Raw genomic sequence first — 20249 nt, forward strand, 5'->3', positions numbered from 1 at the left:
ATATAATTTTCATATTTCTAACCAAATTTTATGGTGATTAAGCTGAAAATTTAATCAAAGGAAAGAAAATCTTGCTATTTCAGGTGGGAAAATACATGACAAGTTCACTGGAGCAAAATGACAGCGTTGATATTTTTTTCTTGATTGGCAGCAGTCTTATAGAGATTCTAAAGTACTATTTTTTTCTGACCTGAACTATGTGATTTGGCTTGTTAATATCTTTACATACAGATGTTCTTTAAGAACTTTGGGGAAGATCCCACTGAATTAATTAAGCAAGAATCAGTCTTGGACACATTCCAACTCTAAGATTCAATAATAATTGCAACTGGAAGGGATGAACTATTCCATGACCTTCATTCTTAATAGGAAGAAAATGCTATCCACTTAGTAACTGACATCAATTTTTCAGGAGGTCCTTTCTTAGACTTCAAAAAAATCATAGAAATGTTTTTCAAAATTTCAATTTGAAATAGTCTGGCCATGTCAACGTGACAGAGTGAGAAGGGTTAAACAATCAGGTGTTATTTTTCTTTTTAATGTTATTAGGAAAGAGGTTACTTGTGAAAAATTTCCCTGGGAAATGACTAGATGCTATCTTCCTATGTTTATATAGAATTTGTTGGCCATTTTGATAAATTTTCTAATGTGATTAAGCTTTGTTTTTTTTCTGTGTACACCAAGGAATTCCTTTCAAATAATCTACACCTCATATAAGAATGACCCTTTGAATAATGAGAAGAATCCATTTAGAAAATGGACAGTCAAATGACTGTACATATTTATATCCTCAAATAATAAGGCACCCTTTTGCCCTCTACTGTCACACTGGATGAAAGAATTATAGGACTTAAATTGTGTTAAAACTCATTCTTCAGATTGTGAACAAACCTCTGCAAGGTAAGACTAATGGAAAATACTGGGAAACAGGTTAACATTTGAGTGACATTCTTTATTATGAAAGAAATTAACTTACTTTGAAAGAAATCAAACTTAGATTCAATTCTAGGTATAGCACTTAAAGGCGTGACTTTGGGAAAATAAAATAGATGTTCTGAACCTTAGTATTTTTTAGTTATGAAACAGGGATTATAGTATATGTTACTATAAATATTAAATGTGATACATTAAACTATGACTGCATGATTGGAATATATCGTAAGCCTTTTGAGCAGCAGAGTGATATAATCAGAATAAGACTGAAAAGGACAATTTGGGCTGCTTCAGGAGAACCAGTTTTTGGAGGCAGAATAAACAAGGAGAGACTAGGCAGGAGGCTATCACAGTGGACTACGAAGAACTTAAAAAAAAAAAGCATAACAGAAAAAGACGGGAATATTCCAATTTGTGATATATTTTGGAAGTAGAGTCAATAGGATTTATTTAATTTTTATGAGAGTAAAAAATTAGTGCAGAGCACAGAAATTTTTTGTCTGAACAATAACATGAAAATTATATCATTTAGCAAGATAAAAGGCAACACTTTAAATTTTGTACAGGAAGTGCTACACATTGTGGAAAATAAAAAAGTTAGGTTTGTAAATAGTAAATTGCCATTCAGTTGCTTGTCCACATTTAGAAGTGCTGCATATACGTATTTGAAAATTAAGTGAAACATGAGGTGTGGAGGCACACAATTAGACTGTTGCAGTGTTTATTGGTCAGGAGCTGGGAAATATCCACTTAAAGACCTCAGAAGTATCAGTGAGGTCTGGGACAATCCAGGACAGAAACCTTTCCGTGATTTGATCTACTCACTTTGATTATGTAAATTACCATGAACCTCACTTTTACAGTTTTGTGACGTCACTGATTTCCCTTCCAGGCCTTTCTTTTTGTTTCCCTTAAAAATTCAGCTAAAGCATTAATTCCTCTGGAAAGTCTTCTCTGATTCAATTACGATTGATATATAACTGCACTATGACTCACCGTCTTTGGATTTCCTTATAACTTATTATATGGGTCTGGAATTATCTGATCCCTGGTCCTGTATTATAATATGAGGGCAAGTAACTCTACCTGATTCAACGTGGAGATACAATATCAATGACACATTGGGCATGAAGAGACTCTCCACACACATTCTTTAATTGAATATATAACAGAAGATGAAAATTTAATTCATTTAAAAGTTTTCCCCTTGTTTTGTAGGTACACTGCTTCTAACAAGTGAACATAGAACTTAGACTAGATGGAAACAAGGAACAATGCCACTTATTTCATCCTCCTGGGCCTCACACAGAATCCAAAGGAGCAGAAAGTCCTTTTTGTTTTGTTCTTCTTCTTCTACGTCTTGACTGTGGTAGGAAACCTGCTCATTGCTGTGACTATAGCTGTCAGTAAGACCCTGGACTCACCGATGTACTTTTTTCTGGCTAGCTTATCATTTATGGATGTAACTTACTCTTCTTGTATTACACCTAGATTGATTTCAGACTTGTTCTTCGGGGAAAAAGTTGTATCCTTTAAATCTTGCATGACCCAGCTATTTACAGAGCACTTTTTTGGTGGATCCGAGATTGTACTTCTGCTGGTGATGGCCTATGACCGCTATGTGGCCATCTGTAAGCCCCTGCATTATTTGGTGATCATGAGTCAGAGGGTGTGTGTTGTGTTGCTGGTGCTGTCCTGGGTTGGAGGTTTTCTGCACTCAATTATTCAACTTAGCACTGTTTATCGGCTCCCATTCTGTGGCCCCAATGTCATTGATCACTTTATATGTGACATGTTCCCTTTACTGAAACTTGTCTGTACTGACACCTATCTCATTGGTCTCTCAGTTGTGGCCAATGGAGGACTGATGTGCACTCTTGGTTTTCTGCTCTTACTCGTCTCCTATGGAGTCATCCTGCACTCTCTGAAGAACCTGAGTCAGGAAGGGAGGCGGAAAGCCCTCCAGACCTGTGGTTCCCACATCACTGTGGTTGTCTGCTTCTTTGTTCCCTGCATTTTCATAAATGTAAGACCGGCTAAGACTTTTCCAATTGACAAATCTGTGAGTGTGTTCTATACAGTCATAACTCCCATGTTGAACCCATTAATCTACAGTCTAAGAAATTCTGAGTTAACTAATGCTATGAAGAAGATCTGGAGAAGAAACACTTTTATCTCATATTAAATAAGTGCGAGACATTTGACATCAGGGTCCTTTTCCCTAGAATGCTGAAGTCATTTTAAAATTTGATTCTGGATTCACTTTCTCCAATGAATATATATTAATTATTTTAAAATAATGCAATTATAGAACTGTGCTATTAATAACAATTTCCCCCCTACTATAATGGAAGGTCTATAACTCCTTGCTTATCACTGTACCTAGAAAGGTATGCTTATATAGTGATAATTAATAATATATGGTGATGAAACTTATAGTGAGAAAATTATACACACAATTTTTAATTTAATATGTTTTTGTTTGTAAGAAATATGGGATGGGGAGGGAGGTGGGAGGGGGGGTTCAAGATGGGGAACACATGTACCTCTGGGGCAGATTCACGCCAACGTATGGCAAAACCAATACAATAATGTAATTAGACTCTGATTAAATAAATTAAAAAAATATTGAACTAAGATATTAATAATCAAGATTTTCCATTGGTGCTAGTGGTAAAGAATCCATCTACCAATGGAGGAGACCAGGGTCAGGAGGATCCCCTGGAGAAGTGCATGGCTACCCACTCTGGTATTTTGCTTGAAGAATCACCATTGTCAGTGGAGTTTTGTGGGCTACAGTTCATGGGTTGCAAAGAGTCGACCTGACTGAAGTGACTTAATATGCGTTAGTAAACAGAATGAAGGAAACCCAAACAATATGGGATGAAGTTTCAAATAAATTTCCTATTTCTCTCAGCATTTCGCAGCCCTCATTCTCAGTTGCTGTTCAGTCACTAAGTTGTGTCCGACTCTTTGCTACCCCATGGACGGCAGCATGCCAGACTCCCCTATCCTTCACTCTCTCCTAGAGTTTGCTCAGATTATGTCCTTTGAGTCAGTGATGCTAGAGGTTGACCTTAAATTTGTTTCTTTTCATCTGGTAATAATCTTGGCACATGCAACTGTATTTAACATACATATATTTGTTTCTATGTATATATGTAACACTCCCTTTTACTATGCAAAATCTTGAAAATATTTCCATTCCAGTCCATATATTGTGTGTGTTTTACAGGCAAGATTACTGGAGTGGGCTGCCATTTCCTCCTCCAGGGTATTTTCCTGACCCAGGGACAAACTCCCTTCTCTTACATCTCCTGAATTCACAGGTAGATTCCTGACCACTCTGCCACCTAGGAAGCCCAGTCCTTATGTATAATCTTAATTTTTCTTATCGTGGGCAATATTCCTTATAAATTTTTACTAGAATTAATGTGCACATTCATCTCCAGTTGCTTGCTAAACCTTTTTATGACAAAAATTATCCCCAAATACATGGTCTTCAGTTCAGTTCAGTTCAGTCGTTCAGTCGTGTCCGACTCTCCGCGACCCCATGTATCACAGCACGCCAGGCCTCCCTGTCCATCACCAACTCCCGGAGTTCACTCAAACTCATGTCCACAGAGTCGGTGATGCCATCCAGCCATCTCATTCTCTGTCGTCCCCTTCTCCTCCCGCCCCCAACCTTTCCCAGCATCAAAATGGGTAAATATGAGTTCATTGATATAGAATCATTGCTATAATATTTGAATCAATGGTCAGGTAGTATATGCATTTAAAATGTTGATATTGATAGTTGTAGCCAAACTACCATTCTTGAGGTTCTTCTAATAGTTACAGTCTTATCCACTATCTGTGAAAATACTTTTGTCCACATCTCAATGACCAGTACCTGATAAATATGACATCTGATTCAAGTTATACTTTAGCAACAACTGTTTTGATATAATTTAGTTTGGCCATCTTTCCACATATTTGATTTTTTTGTGAAAAAAATATATCTTTTACCCAATTCATTCAATTCTTTCTTTTTTTCATACTGATTTTTATGAGATATTTATATACTAAAGAAATGATAATTTTTACCACTCTGTATGTAGTTAATATTTTATGGTTATATGTTTTTAACTTTTTGAACTATGTAGAATGCTTCTTGCACACAATAGTTTTTTTACATTTTATATTCTTTTTGTTTTGTTTTGTTTTTTCTATCCTACTTGGAAATTTTTTTCCCCATTCCACTTGTGCAAAATATTCCTCAATTCTTTTTCAGTATTTAATTTTTAAAGCCTCTTTATATCTTATATTAAAAAGCTTGATTCATCTTGAATTTATTTTGGTATAAGAGTTGAAAAGGGACTGAAATTTTAGTGCTTTCATTATAATTTTAGGTTTTTAAAAATAGTCTCATAGTTATCTTTTTGTCATTAATTTGAAACGTATTATATCCCATTGTATTTGGATCCAATTCAAGACAATCTTCTGTTTCAATGATCTCTTTATTCATGTACAGGTTGACATATAATTGCTATGGTATGTAACACATTTTGATCTGTGAGGAGACTGATAATTCTTTATTCCTATTGTTTTTCAGAAACATGATAGATTTATTACTATTTTAAAACTATTAAAAAATAAACAATAATTTGAACATAAATCAGATAAATAATATAGTTTAAAATGAAAGTTAAGTTAAATATATTTAAAAGAGGCTAGTCACAAAACAATTCAGGTATTATTTTCAATAAGATTCATTTTAAGAAGGCTACTTTAGGAAGAGTTTAAAATACTATTATCCAGTCACTATAAGTGTCTTCAGTCAACAAATCACCTGTTGTAAGCTTGGGCAGAGCTTGAGTTTCCTGCCTCTATTTCTGATACCTTGTAGATAGCTGTTGTTCTTTAGCTTGACACCTAAAATGCTAGCTGACATTTTCTGTCAAAAAAAAAAATCTTCTCTTTCAGCAAGTTCAGGTCTCAAATGTTTGCTGAGAATCTATTGGTGCTGAGATCATTCTGCCCATACTTGTTGCCAGTGAGCGCTATGTGGTCATTTGCTAAACCTTGTACGATGAAACCATCATGAGTGACAGTGATGAGGCTCCCTCTTTGAAGTGACAAGAGCTAGAGGGGTGTACTTGCTGCCACTGAGATTCTCTTCATAGTGTGGGTGCCAATCCGTGGCTCCAGTGTCACAGACCATTTGTGTGTGACGTAAACCCTTTGTGGAAACTTGTTTGCATGCACAGTCACAGCCTTGATCTCTGTTGCTACCAGCAGTGGGTTCTTTTGCCTGTGAAATATTTTCCCTTAATGGTCTCCTATGTGGTCATCTTGTGCTCCCAAAAGATTTATAGGTTGGAGGAGAGATGGCAATTCCTCTCCATCCATGTCTCTCACATCACTGTGGGCCTCTCAATCTTTGTACCCTCTTCATTTGCTTATTTGCAGTAAGCAAACCATGGATAGATTTTATTCTTCAAAAACCCCCCTGCTAAATCTCTCAAGCTTACACACTCAGAAATTTAGAGGCAAAAAAATGCTATGAGGAAGTTCTGGAAAAAACAAAGTGAGTATGGAAAATAAACATAACAATATAAAATGACTTTGTCTTTTAAATGTAGAAGAGAAAATATAATTTTATGGTTTGGGGCCAACTGAATACTACTTATTAATAGTATGTTTATTTTGAAATTTAGGCACTCAGAGGCAAATTCCAGGTAGAGAATTATTTACCATTATAAAACTGTATTTATATTTATATATTGCCAGTTGTTAGTTAAACTTTAATTTGTTATCAGAATTAGGGTTTGAGAATACCCTGGCAGTTCAGTGGTAGGGACTTTGTGGTTCCATTGCCAAGGGCCAGGGTTCAGTCCCTGGTAAAGGAACTGGGATTCCATAGTCCACATTGCTGTTTTTCAGTCACTCAGTCTTGTCTGATCCTTTGTGATCCCATGCACTGCCACACAACAGGCTTCCCTGTCCTTCACCATCTCCCGGAGTTTGCTCAAATTCAAGTCCATTGAGTCGGTGATACCCTCCAACCATCTCATCCTCTGTTATCCTTTTTCATCCTCCTTCAATCTCTCCCAGAATTAGGGTCTTGTCCAAGGACCCTTTCCAATTTGGGTCGTTTCAGCTCTTCACATCGGCTGGCCAAAGAATTGAAGCTTCAGCTTCAGCAGCAGTCCTTCCAGTGAATATTGTGGGTTGATTTCCTTTAGGATTGACTAGTTTGGTTTCCTCACAGTAGAAGGGTCTCTAAAGAATCTTTTCCAGCACCATAGTTGGAAGGCATCAACTTGTTGGTGCTCAGTCTATTTTATTGTCCAGCTCTCACATCCGTACAAGACTACTGGAAAAACCACTGCTGTGTCTGTATGGACTTTGTAGGCAAAATAATGTCTCTTATTTTTAATAGGCTGTCTAGGTTGGTCATTGTTTTTCTTCCAAGGAGCAAGAATCTTTTTTTTTTAAATTTATTTATTTAATTGGAGGCTAATACTTTAGAATATATTGTGGTGTTTTTTGCCACACATTGACATAAATCAGCCACAGGTGTACGTGTGTCTCCCATCCCAAACGCCCCTCCCACCTCCCTCCCCAGCCCATCCCTCTGGGTTGTCCCAGTTCTCCAGCTTTAGTGCCCTGTTTCATGCATGGAACTTGGACTGGTCCTATGTTTTACATATGGTAATATACATGCTTCAGTGCTCTTCTCTTAAATCATCCCACTTCACCTTCTCCCACAGAGTCCAAAAGTCTGTTCTTTATATCTGTGTCTCTTTTGCTGTCTCACATATAGGGTTGTCATTACCATCTTTCTAAATTCCATATATATGCGCTAATATACTGTATTGGTGTTTTTTCTTTCTGACTTACTTCACTCTGTATAATAGGCTCCAGTTTCATGCACCTCATTAGAACTGACTCAAATGCATTTTTCTTTAATAGCTGAGTAATACTCCATTGTGTATATGTACCACAGCTTTCTTATCCATTCATCTGCAGATAGACATCTAGGTTGCTTCCATGTCCTAGCTATTGTAAACAGTGGGGCAATGAACACTGGGGTACACGTGTCTCTTTCAATTCTGGTTTCCTTGGTGTGAATGCCCAATAGTGGGACTGCTGGGTCATATGGCAGTTCTTTTTCCAGATTTTTAAGGAAACTCCACACTGTTCACCATAGTGGCTGTACTAGTTTGCATTCACACCAACAGTGTAAGAGGGTTCCCTTTTCTCCACACCCTCTCCAGCATTTATTGCTTGTAAACTTTTGGATAGCAGCCATTCTGACCGGCATGAACTTGTAACTCATTGTGGTTTTGATTTGCTTTTCTCTGATAATGAGTAATTCTGAGAATCTTTTCATGTGTTTGTTAGCCATCTGTATGTCTTCTTTGGAGAAATGTCTGTTTAGTTCTTTGGTTCAATTTTGGTTAGGTCGTTTATTTTCCTGGTATTGAGATGCATGAGCTGTTTGTATATTTTTGAGATTAATTCTTTGTCCGTAGCTTCATTTGCTATTACTTTCTCCCACTCTGAAGGCTCTTTTCACCTGCTTATAGTCTCCTTCATTGTGAGAAGCTTTTAATTTTAATTAGGTCCCATTTGTTTTATTTTTGCCTTTATTTCCATTACTCTGGAAGGTGAGTCATAGAGGATCCTGCTGTGATTTATGTCAGAGAGTGTTTTACCTATGTTTTCCTCTAGGAGTTTTATAGTTTCTGGTCTAACATTTAGATCTTTAATCCATTTTAAGTTTATTTTTGTGTATGGTGTTAGGGAGTGTTCTTGTTTCATTCTTTTATAGGTGGTTGACCAGTTTCCCCAGGACCACTTGTTAAGGAGATTGTCTTTTCTCCATTGTATATTTTTGCCTCCTTTGTCAAAGATAAGGTATCCATAGGTGCATGTATTTATCTCCGGGCTTTCTATTTTGTTCCATTGATCTATATTTCTGTCTTTGTGCCAGTACCATACTGTCTTGATGACTTAGCTTTGTAGTGTATTCTGAAGTAAGACAGGTTGATTCCTCCAGTTCCATTCTTCTTTATCAAGATTGCTTTGACTATTTGAGTTCTTTTTTATTTTTTGTATTTCCATACAAATTGTGAAATTAGTGGTTCTAGTTCTGTGAAAATACCATTGGTAGCTTGACAAGGATTGCATTGAATCTATAGATTGCTTTGGGTAGTTTGCTCATTTTCACTATATTGATTCTTCTGATCCATGACATGGTATATTTCTCCACCTATTTGCTTCATCTTTGATTTCTTTCATCAGTGTTTTATTGGAGGAAAATTATTTTACAATATTATATTGGTTGGTTTTGCCATACATTGATATGAATTTGCCCCGGGTTTACATAAGTTCCCCTCCTGAACCCCCCTCCCATCTCCCTCCTCCCTTTATCCTCCCTCTGGGTCATCCCCGCATGCCAGCCCCGAGCATCCTATAACATGCATTGACCCTGAACTAGTGATTCGTTTCACATATGACAACATACGTGTTTCAATGCCATTCTCCCAAATCATCCCACCCTCACCCTCTCCCATAGAGTCCCAAAGACTGTTCTATACATCTGTGTCTCTTTTGCTGTCTCGTATACAGGGTTATCATTTGCATCTTTCTTAATTCCATATATATGTGTTAGTATACTGTATTGGTGTTTTTCTTTCTGGCTTACTTCACTCTGTATAATAGGCTCCAGTTTCATCCACCTCATTAGAACTGATTCAAATGTATTCTTTTTAATGGCTGAATAATACTCCATTGTGTATATGTACCAAAGCTTTCTTATCCATTCGTCTGCAGATGGACATCTAGGTTGCTTCCATGTCCTGGCTATTATAAACAGTGCTGCAATGAACATTGGAGTACACGTGTCTCTTTCAATTCTGGTTTCCTCGGTGTGTACGCCCAGGAGTGTGATTGCTGGATCATATGGCAGTTCTATTTCCAATTTTTTGAGGAATCTCCACACTGTTCTCCATAGTGGCTGTACTAGTTTGCATTCCCACCAACAGTGTAAGAGGGTTCCTTTCTCTCCACATCCTCTCCAGCATTTATTGCATGTAGACTTTTGGATAGCAGCCATTCTGACTGGTGTGAAATGGTATCTCATTGTGTTTTTGATTTGCATCTCTCTGATTATGAGGGATGTTGAGCATTTTTTCATGTGTTTGTTAGCCATCTTAATGTCTTCTTTGGAGAAATTTCTGTTTAGTTCTTTGGCCCATTTTTTGATTGGGTCATTTATTTTTCTGGAATTGAGCTGCAGGAGCTGCTTGTATATTTTGGAGATTAATCCTTTATCAGTTGCTTCATTTGCTATTATTTTCTCCCATTCTGAAGGCTGTCTTTTCACCTTGCTTATAGTTTCCTTTGCTGTGCAGAAGCTTTTGATTTTAATTAGGTCCCATTTGTTTATTTTTGCTTTTATTTCCAATATTCTGGGGGGTGGGTCATGGAGGATCCTGCTGTGATTTATGTCGGAGAGTGTTTTGCCTATGTTCTCCTCTAGGAGTTTTATAGTTTCTGGTCTTACATTTAGCTCTCTAATCCATTTTGAGTTTATTTTGGTGTATGGTGTTAGGAAGTGTTCTAGTTTCATTCTTTTACAAGTGGCTGACCAGTTTTCCCAGCACCACTTGTTAAAGAGACTGTCTTTTCTCCATTTTATATTCTTGCCTCCTTTGTCAAAGATGAGGTGTCCATAGATGCGTGGATTTATCTCTGGGCTTTCTATTTTGTTCCATTGATCTATATTTCTGTCTTTATGCCAGTAACATACTGTCTTGATGACTGTGGCTTTGTAGTAGAGCCTGAAGTCCGGCAGGTTAATTCCCCCAGTTCCATTTTTCTTCTTCAAGATTGCTTTGGCTATTCGAGGTTTTTTGTATTTCCATACAAATTGTGAGATTATTTGTTCTAGTTCTGTGAAAAATATCGTTGGTAGCTTGATAGGGATTGCATTGAATGTATAAATTATTTTGGGTAGTATACTCATTTTTACAATATTTATTCTTCCAATCCATGAACATGGTATATTTCTCCATCTATTAGTGTCCTCTTTGATTGCTTTCAGTAGTGTTTTATAGTTTTATATGTACAAGTCTTTTGTTTCCTTAGGTAGATATATTCCTAAGTATTTAATTCTTTTCGTTGCAACAGTGAATGGAATAGTTTCCTTAATTTCTCTTTCTATTTTCTCATTATTAGTGTATAGGAATGCAAGGGGTTTCTGTGCGTTGACTTTATATCCTGCAACGTTACTGTAATCATTGATTAGCTCTAGTAGTTTTCTGGTAGAGTCTCTAGGGTTTTCTGTGTAGAGGATCATGTCATCAGCGAACAGTGAAAGTTTTACTTCTTCTTTTCCAATTTGTATTCCTTTTATGTCTTTTTCTGCTCTGATTGCTGTAGCCAAAACTTCCAGAACTATGTTGAATAGTAGTGGTGAGAGTGGGCACCCTTGTCTTGTTCCTGACTTTAGGGGAAATGCTTTCAGTTTTTCACCATTGAGGATAATGTTTGCTGTGGGTTTGTTATATATAGCTTTTATTATGTTGAGGTATGTCCCTTCTATTCCCACTTTCTGGAGGGTTTTTATCATAAATGGATGTTGAATTTTGTCGAAGGCTTTCTCTGCATCTATTGAGATAATCATATGATTTTTATTTTTCAATTTGTTAATGTGGTGTATTACGTTGACTGATTTGCGGATATTGAAGAATCCTTGCATTCCTGGGATAAAGCCCACTTGGTCATGATGTATGATCTTCTTAATATGCTGTTGGATTCTGATTGCTAGAATTTTGTTAAGGATTTTTGCATCTATGTTCATCAATGATATTGGCCTGTAGTTTTCTTTTTTGTGGGGTCTTTACCAGGTTTTGGGATTAGGGTGATGGTGGCCTCATAGAATGAGTTTGGAAGTTTCCCTTCCTCAGCAATTTTCTGGAAGAGTTTGAATAGAATAGGTGTTAGCTCTTCTCTAAATTTTTGGTAGAATTCAGCTGTGAAGCCATCTGGACCTGGGCTTTTGTTTGCTGGGAGATTTTTGATTACAGTTTCAATTTCCGTGCTTGTGATGGGTCTGTTCAGATTTTCTATTTCTTCCTGGTTCAGTTGTGGAAAGTTGTATTTTTCTAGGAATTTGTCCATTTCTTCCAGGTTATTCATTTTATTGCCATATAATTCCTGATAGTATTCTCTAATAATCCTTTGTATTTCTGTGTTGTCAGTTGTGATCTCTCCATTTTCATTTCTAATTTTATTGATTTGGTTCTTCTCCCTTTGTTTCTTGATAAGTCTGGCTAGTGGTTTGTCAATTTTATTTACCTTCTCAAAGAACCAGCTTTTGGCTTTGTTGATTTTTGCTATAGTCTCTTTTGTTTCTTTTGCATTTATCTCTGCCCTAATTTTTACAATTTCTTTCCTTCTACTGACCCTGGGGTTCTTCATTTCTTCCTTTTCTAGTTGCTTTAGATGTAGAGTTAGGTTATTTAGTTGACTTTTTTCTTGTTTCTTGAGGTGTGCCTGTATTGCTATGAATTTCCCCCTTAGCACTGCTTTTACAGTGTCCCAGAGGTTTTGGGTTGTTGTGTTTTCATTTTCATTCATTTCTATGCATATTTTGATTTCTCTTTTGATTTCTTCTATGATTTGTTCGTTGTTCAGCAGCGTGTTGTTCAGCCTCCATATGTTGGCATGTTTAATAGTTTTTCTCCCATAATTGAGATCTAATTTTACTGCATTGTGGTCAGAAAAGATGCATGGAATGATTTCAACTTTTTTGAATTTACCAAGGCTAGATTTATGGCCCAGGATGTGATCTATCCTGGAAAAGGTTCCATGTGCACTTGAGAAAAAGGTGAAATTCATTGTTTTGGGGTGAAATGTCCTATAGATATCAATTAGGTCTAACTGGTCTATTGTATCATTTAAAGATTGTGTTTCCTTGTTAATTTTCTGTTTAGTTGATCTATCCATAGATGTAAGTAGGGTATTAAAATCTCCCACTATTATTGCATTATTGTTAATTTCCCCTTTCATACTTGTTAGTAATTGTCTTACATATTGCGGTGCTCCTATGTTGGGTGCATAAATATTTATAATTGTTATATCTTCATCTTGGATTGATCCGTTGATCATTATGTAGTTTCCTTCTTTGTCTCTTTTCACAGCCTTTGTTTTAAAGTCTATTTTATCTGATATGAGTATTGCTACTCCTGCTTTCTTTTGGTCTCTATTTGCATGGAATATCTTTTTCCAGCCCTTCACTTTCAGTCTGTGTGTGTCCCTCGTTTTGAGGTGGGTCTCTTGCAGACAACATATATGGGGGTCTTGTTTTTGTATCCATTCAGCCAGCCTTTGTCTTTTGGTTGGGGCATTCAACCCATTTACGTTTAAGGTAATTATTGATAAGTACGATCCCGTAGCCATTTTCTTTATTGCTTTGGGTTCGAGTTTATACACCCTTTCTGTGTTTCCTGTCTAGAAAAGATCCTTTAGCATTTGTTGGAGAGCTGGTTTGGTAATGCTGAATTCTCTCAGCTTTTGCTTGTCTGTAAAACTTTTGATTTCTCCTTCATATTTGAATGAGATCCTTGCTGGGTACAGTAGTCTGGGCTGTAGGTTATTTTCTTTCATCACTTTAAGTATGTCTTGCCATTCCCTCCTGGCCTGAAGAGTTTCTGTTGAAAGGTCAGCTGTTATCCTTATGGGAATCCCCTTGTGTGTTATTTGCTGTTTTTCCCTTGCTGCTTTTAATATTTGTTCTTTGTGTTTGATCTTTGTTAATTTGATTAATATGTGTCTAGGAGTATTTCACCTTGGGTTTATCCTGTTGGGGACTCTCTGGGTTTCTTGGACTTGGGTGATTATTTCTTTCCCTATTTTAGGGAAGTTTTCAACTATTATCTCCTCAAGTATTCTTTCATGGTCTTTCTTTTTGTCTTCTTCTTCTGGGATTCCTATGATTCGAATGTTGGAGCGTTTAACATTGTCCCAGAGGTCTCTAATATTGTTCTCATTTCTTTTAATTTGTTTTTCTTTTTTCCTCTCTGTTTCATTTATTTCTACAATTCTATCTTCTAGCTCGCTTATCCTGTCTTCTGCCTCTTTTATTCTACTGTTTGTTCCCTCCAGAGTGTTTCTGATCTCATCTATTGTATTATTCATAGTATATTGACTCTTTTTTATTTCCTCTAAGTCCTTATTAAACCTTTCTTCCATCTTCTCAATCCTTTTCTCCAGGTTATTTATCTGTAACTCCATTTTGCTTTCAAGATTTTGAATCATTTTCACCACCAAAATTCTTTTTCATGTAGATTCCCTATATCTTCCTCTTTTGTTTGTGTTGGTGGGCATTTATCTTGTTCCTTTACTTGCTGGGTATTTCTCTGCTTCTTCATCTTGCTTATAATGCTTTGCTTGGGGTGACCTTTCCCTCTTCTGGCCGTTTGTGGAGTTCTCTTTATTATGTAGTTTCCTTGCTGTGTGTGGGTTTGGACAGGTGACTTGTCAAGGTTCCCTGGTTATGGAAGCCTGTGTCGGTGTTCTGGTGGGTGGAGCTGGATTTGTTCTCTCTGGAGTGCAATGAAGTGTCCAGTAATGAGTTATGAGATGTCATTGGGTTTGGAGTGACTTTGGGCAGCCTGTATATTGAAGCTCAGGGCTAGTTTCCTGTGTTACTGGAGAATTTGCGTGGTATGTCTTGCTCTGGAACTTGTTGCCCCTTGGGTTTAGCGTAGGTATGGAGACGTTTGATGAGCTCCTTTCGATTAATGTTCCCTGGAGTCAGGACTTCTCTGGTGTTCTCAGGATTCGGGCTTAAGCCTCTTGCCTCTGGTTTTTGGTCTTATTCTTGGAGTAGTCTCTAGACGTCTCTATCTGTCATTTCCAAGGTGGTTCCCTCTGTTTTAGCTTCTGTTTGCTGGTCTCTTCAGTGTCTAATTTCCGCCCTGATACTAGGGGGTGGGTGGACACTTTTTAAGGCTCAGTTGTTCAGTCCTGTTCTCCTTTCGAAGACAATGGGCTGCTTTTCTGGGTGCCTGACGTCCTCTGCCAGCATTCAGAAGTTGTTTTGTGGACTTTACTCACGTTCAAATGTTCTTTTGATGAATTTGTGGAGGAGAGAGTGGTCTCGCCGTCCTATTCCTCCGCCATCTTGTTCTGTCTCTCTTTCCCCAATCTTGAACCAGTTATTCCATGTCCAATTCTAACTGTTCCTGAAAGCAACTCTCCTCTACCTTGTCCCTACTAAATAAAACTAGTTTCCAGTCATCTGTGTAGCAAGAGCATGTCTTCACAAAACTGCTATGACCCATTACATCCTACTATATCCTTTTTTATCCCGATAGACTAAAATTTGTGAAGACAGCAATTATTTTTATTCATTTGCATGATTCCACCAACTTTTAGCAAGTCTCTTATAGAAGTATGTACTCATTAAATACATGATCAAAGAAATTAATGAATTAACAAATATCTCTTTAGAGAGAAAAGAGTTCCTTCACTTTGCAGAGTTACTGAGTGTTTACAGACTCGTAAGAATCTCCCAGGTGTATTTGCATTCCAAATGTAGTAGGCGAATAAAACCTTAATTTAAAGTCATGTGATTTAAATCATGCCATATCAGATATTGCCAGTGTGTAGGTGAGTCAAGTGAGGAAGTGTTTGCATATATTCTTAAGCTGGGGCACCAGGAATGTTCACAGAGACATCAAATAATGCCCTGTGGGTGATTGTGACTGTGAATACACTATGGAACCTGGAAAGATCAGTGAATATTAATCTGTTTTAAGTTTGAGTCAATTCTACCTTTGATAAAAATCTAAGTCTTATTTCTCTTGAGGTCATTTATCATGGAACTAATCTCCCCTTTGTCAAACAGCAGCTTGCCACCAAATGGTTACAAGATGACACGTCATATGACTTTTGTGAGACCTTCATTTGCTTATTTGTAAAATAAAGTTTTCTATAATCTCTGGAGTGCTCTTTAGCTAAATATTTTATCTGACCATGGCTAAATGCATTACCCATATTCACTTGACTAGAAAGGCAAGTATTTTGTGTGAAATCAGTGAGATAATCTTTCACTGTCTTGACAAATGAAAGAAAGTAGCTTTGTCATGGAGGATTAACAGGTCACCTTTGGATAGGGGAAAAAAGACAAACGTGATTATAACAGATTTTTAGTTTTCAACTTTTTAATCTTAAACTATATTATACACAATTTGTTTCTCTTTGGAATCAACTTTACTAATGGATACCATCCAATTGTCTGATTGCCCATATGGCTGGGAAAGAGACTACCTGGCGAGTTAATCACCATCACTAAGTCTATGATTTACTCAGGTGACCTTTTATTTTCACCTCTGCAGAGAATGGAGATAAGAGTACAAGTGTAAGTCAGCTGGATATTCACCAAAGCAGACTCATTAATGTTTGAAAGTTTAGTCCATGACTTTAAGTGTCATAAGATAAAGATGAGCAATTGCCCAAAATTTTTACAAAAATATTTATTTCAGACACTTCCTTACTGAATCTAGCTATGTTGTCAAGTACAGAATATTGGTGTTAAGGACAATTGGATTGATGGTTTTGACTTGAACCGAAGAATATCACAAGACAATGATATCTAAAAGCCTTCCAAACTCACCAAAGGATAATACATGAAAGTAGAGTTTATGATTTTATTGCTCATTTATGATTTTAACACTAGATATGCACTTTGGCAATCTGATGCAAGGAGCCAACTAATTGGAAATATAGAGGCAGGAGGAGAAGGGGCTGACAGAGAATGAGATGACTGGATGGCATCACTGACTCAATGGACATGAGTTTGACAAGCTTTGGGAGATAGTGTAGAACAGGGAAGGCTGGAATGCTGTAGTCCTTGGAATTGCAAGAGTCAGATATGACTGAGTGACTGAAAAACTAAGGTAGTTTCTATAGATAATGAAACACATGACCTCATTCATTCAGGCCCCCTGAAGAATGTCTGTATTTGTGTGTGTGGGCATATGCTAGCTTTGAGCTTGCTTGGTGAACATGGAAATGGGTAAGGGAGGGGCAGATAAAATTTGAACATTTAGTGGCATCTAGTTAAGTTGCCTTAAGAACGATAATCCATAGTTCCTTACTCCATATAACACATTTAAATAGGAACCTTCACCTATAGCCTGATTTTAGAGGGTTAAGTGTGTTTGTGTGTCCCTGTGTGTGGTTGTATTACTGGTCAACTCCTCTTCTAATGAATGTACTTTCTTTTTAGATAAAGCAATAATTTAATTGTATTTCTGTCCAATGTAACAGGTTAGATATTTCAAAAGTGACTGGATATTTTCTTGTCCTAAATTATTTTCCACTCATTTATATTTTTACCCTCAGAATGGGCAAATCTAATTTCCTTCTATTGCAAATACATTAATTTTTGGAGGAGAGGATTTCTGGAGGTGCAAATGAGGAACCTTAGTGATATCCCTAGGGTCTTTCCAGGTGGTGGAGTGGTAACAAAATCCATCTGCCATTGCAAGAGATGCAAGAGATGGGAGTTATATCCGTGGGTAGGGAAGTACTCTGGAGTAGGAAATGCAATCCATTCAGTATTCTTGCCTGGAAAATTCTGTTGATTAAAAAATATAGTTACAACCTGAAAGTAAAGAGTTATTTTATTTGGCGGGAATGTATAGGACTCTGGGCTCGGGAGACAGCACCTCAGCAACTCCGAGTAAACTGCTCCAGGGAGGCAGGAGGGGAAGTCAGGGTATATAGAAGTTTGCAACAAAGGGAGCAGGCAGTTTGAACATCAAAGATCATGTATCAAGTTAAAAAAATTATAATTCTGTGTATGGGAAGATGCAAGTTTTCTGGACTCACGGAATTCATTCCTTTCATATGCACCTAGAAATATTCCAAGTCAGGCTTCAACAGTACATGAACTGTGAACTTCCAGATGTTCAAGCTGGATTTAGAAAACTCAGAGGAACCAGAGATCAATTTGCCAGCATCCACTGGATAATAGAAAAAGCAAGAGAGTTACAGAAAAACACCTATTTCTGATTTATTGACTATGCCAAAGCATTTGACTGTGTGGATCACAACAAACTGTAAAATACTTCAGGAAATGGAAATACCAGACCACCTTACCTGCCTCCTGAGAAATATATATTCATGTCAAGAAGCAAAAGTTAGAACTGGACAGGGAACAGCAGACTTGTTCCAAATGGGGAAAGGAGTACCTTAAGGCTGTGGGATCACTGCTGTTTTCCCCTGAGTCCTGGTGCACACAAGGTTTTGTTTATGCCCTCCAAGAGTCTGTTTCCCCAGTCCTGTGTAAGTCCTGTAAGCAATTCCCACTGTCCTCCAAAGTCAAATTTGGAACAGTATGAAAAGGCAAAAAGATATGACACTGAAAGATAAACTCCCCAGGTCGGTAGGTGCCCAATATACTGCTGGAGAAGGGTGGAGAAGTAATCCCAGAAAGAATGAAGAGACGCAGACAAAACAAAACAAAGCAAACAAAAAAACACCCAGCTGTGGATGTGACTAGTGATGGAAGTAAAGCCCAGTGTTGTGAGAACAATAGTGCATAGGAGCCTGGAATATTAGGTCCTTGAATCTAGGTAAACTGAAAGTGCTCAAACAGGAGATGGCAAGAGTGAACATTGACATTTTGGGAATTAGTAGACTAAAATGGACTGGAATGGGTGAATTTCATTCAGATGACCATTACACCTACTACTATGGGCAAGAATCCCTGAGAAGAAATGGAGTAGCCCTCATAGTCAACAAAAGAATCTGAAATGCAGTACTCGGGTGCAATCTCAAAAACGACATGATGATCTCTGTTCTTTTCCAAAGTAAACCATTCAATAACACAGTAATCCAAGTCTATATCCCAATGACTAATGGTAAAGAAACTGAAAGGTTCTGTAAAGACCTAAAATACCTTCTAGACCTAACACCAAAAATGATGTCCTTTACATCATAGGGGACGGGAATGCAAAAGGAAGAAGTCAACACTGAAATCAGATTGATTATTTTCTTTGCAGACAAAAATGGGGAAGTTCTATATAATCAGCAAAAACAAGACCAGGAGCTGACTGTGGTGGCTCTGATCATGAACATCTTACTGCAAAATTCAGACTTAAATTGAAGAAAGTAGGGAAAACCACTAGACCATTCAGTTATGACCTAAATCAAACCCCTTATGACTATACAGTGGGAGTGGGAAATAGATTTAAGGGACTAGATTTCATAGAGTGCAGGAAGGTCTATGGATAGAGGTTCGTGGCATTGTACAGGAGACAGTGAGCAAGACCATCCTTAAGAAAAAGAAATGCAAAAAAGCAAAATGGCTTTCTGAGGAGGGCTTGCAAACAGCTGTGAAAAGAAGAGAAGCAAAAAGCAAAGGAGAAAAGGAAAGATATACCCATTTGCATACAGAGTTCCAAAGAATAGCCAGGAGAGACAGGAAAGCCTTCCTCAGCAATCACTGCAAAGAAATAGAGGAAAACAATAAAATGGGAAAGACTAGAGATCTCTTCAAGAAAATTAGAGATACCAAAGGAACATTTCATGCAAAGATGGGCTCAATAAAGGACAGAAATGGTATGGACCTAACAGAAGCAGAAGATATTAAGGAGAGGTGGCAAGAATACACAGAAGAAGGGTATAAAAAAGATCTTCACGGCCCAGATAATCACGATGGTGTGGTCATCCACATAGAGCCATACATTCTGGAATGTGAAGTCAAGTGGGCCTTAGGAAGCATCACTACAAACAAAGCTATTGGAGGTGATGGAAATCCAGTTGAGCTATTTCAAATCCTGAAAGATGATGTTGTGAAAGTGGTGCAATCAATATGTCAGCAAATGTGGAAAACTCAGCAGTGGCCACAGGACTGGAAAAGGTCGGTTTTCATTACAATCCCAGAGAAAGGCAATGCTAAAGAATGCTCAAGCTACCGCACAATTGCACACATCTCACACACTAGTAAAGTCATGCTCAAAATTCTCCAAGCCAGGCTTCAACAATATGTGAACTGTGAACTTCCAGATGTTCAAGTTGGGTTTAGAAAAGGTAGAGGAACCAGAGATCAGGTTGTCAACATCTGTTGGATCATCAAATAAAGCAAGAAAGTTCCATAAAAACATCTATTCCTGCTTTAATGACTATGCCAAAGCTTTTGACTGTTTGGATCACAATAAACTGTGGACAAATCTGAAAGAGATGGGAATACCACACCCCCTGACCTGCCTATTCAGAAACCCGAATGCAGGTCAGGAAGCAACAGT

General features: G+C 37.5%; 1 pseudogene; it reads left to right on the forward strand.

The window, feature by feature from the left end:
* Positions 1-2191: 2191 nt before the first annotated feature.
* Positions 2192-3122, forward strand: LOC148775678 (olfactory receptor 4A47-like; annotated as a pseudogene).
* Positions 3123-20249: the final 17127 nt, after the last annotated feature.

This window comes from Moschus berezovskii, chromosome 14, assembly GCF_049115385.1.
Source record: "Moschus berezovskii isolate FMDL1 chromosome 14, NW_MosBer_1.0, whole genome shotgun sequence".
NCBI classification, from domain to species: domain Eukaryota; kingdom Metazoa; phylum Chordata; class Mammalia; order Artiodactyla; family Moschidae; genus Moschus; species Moschus berezovskii.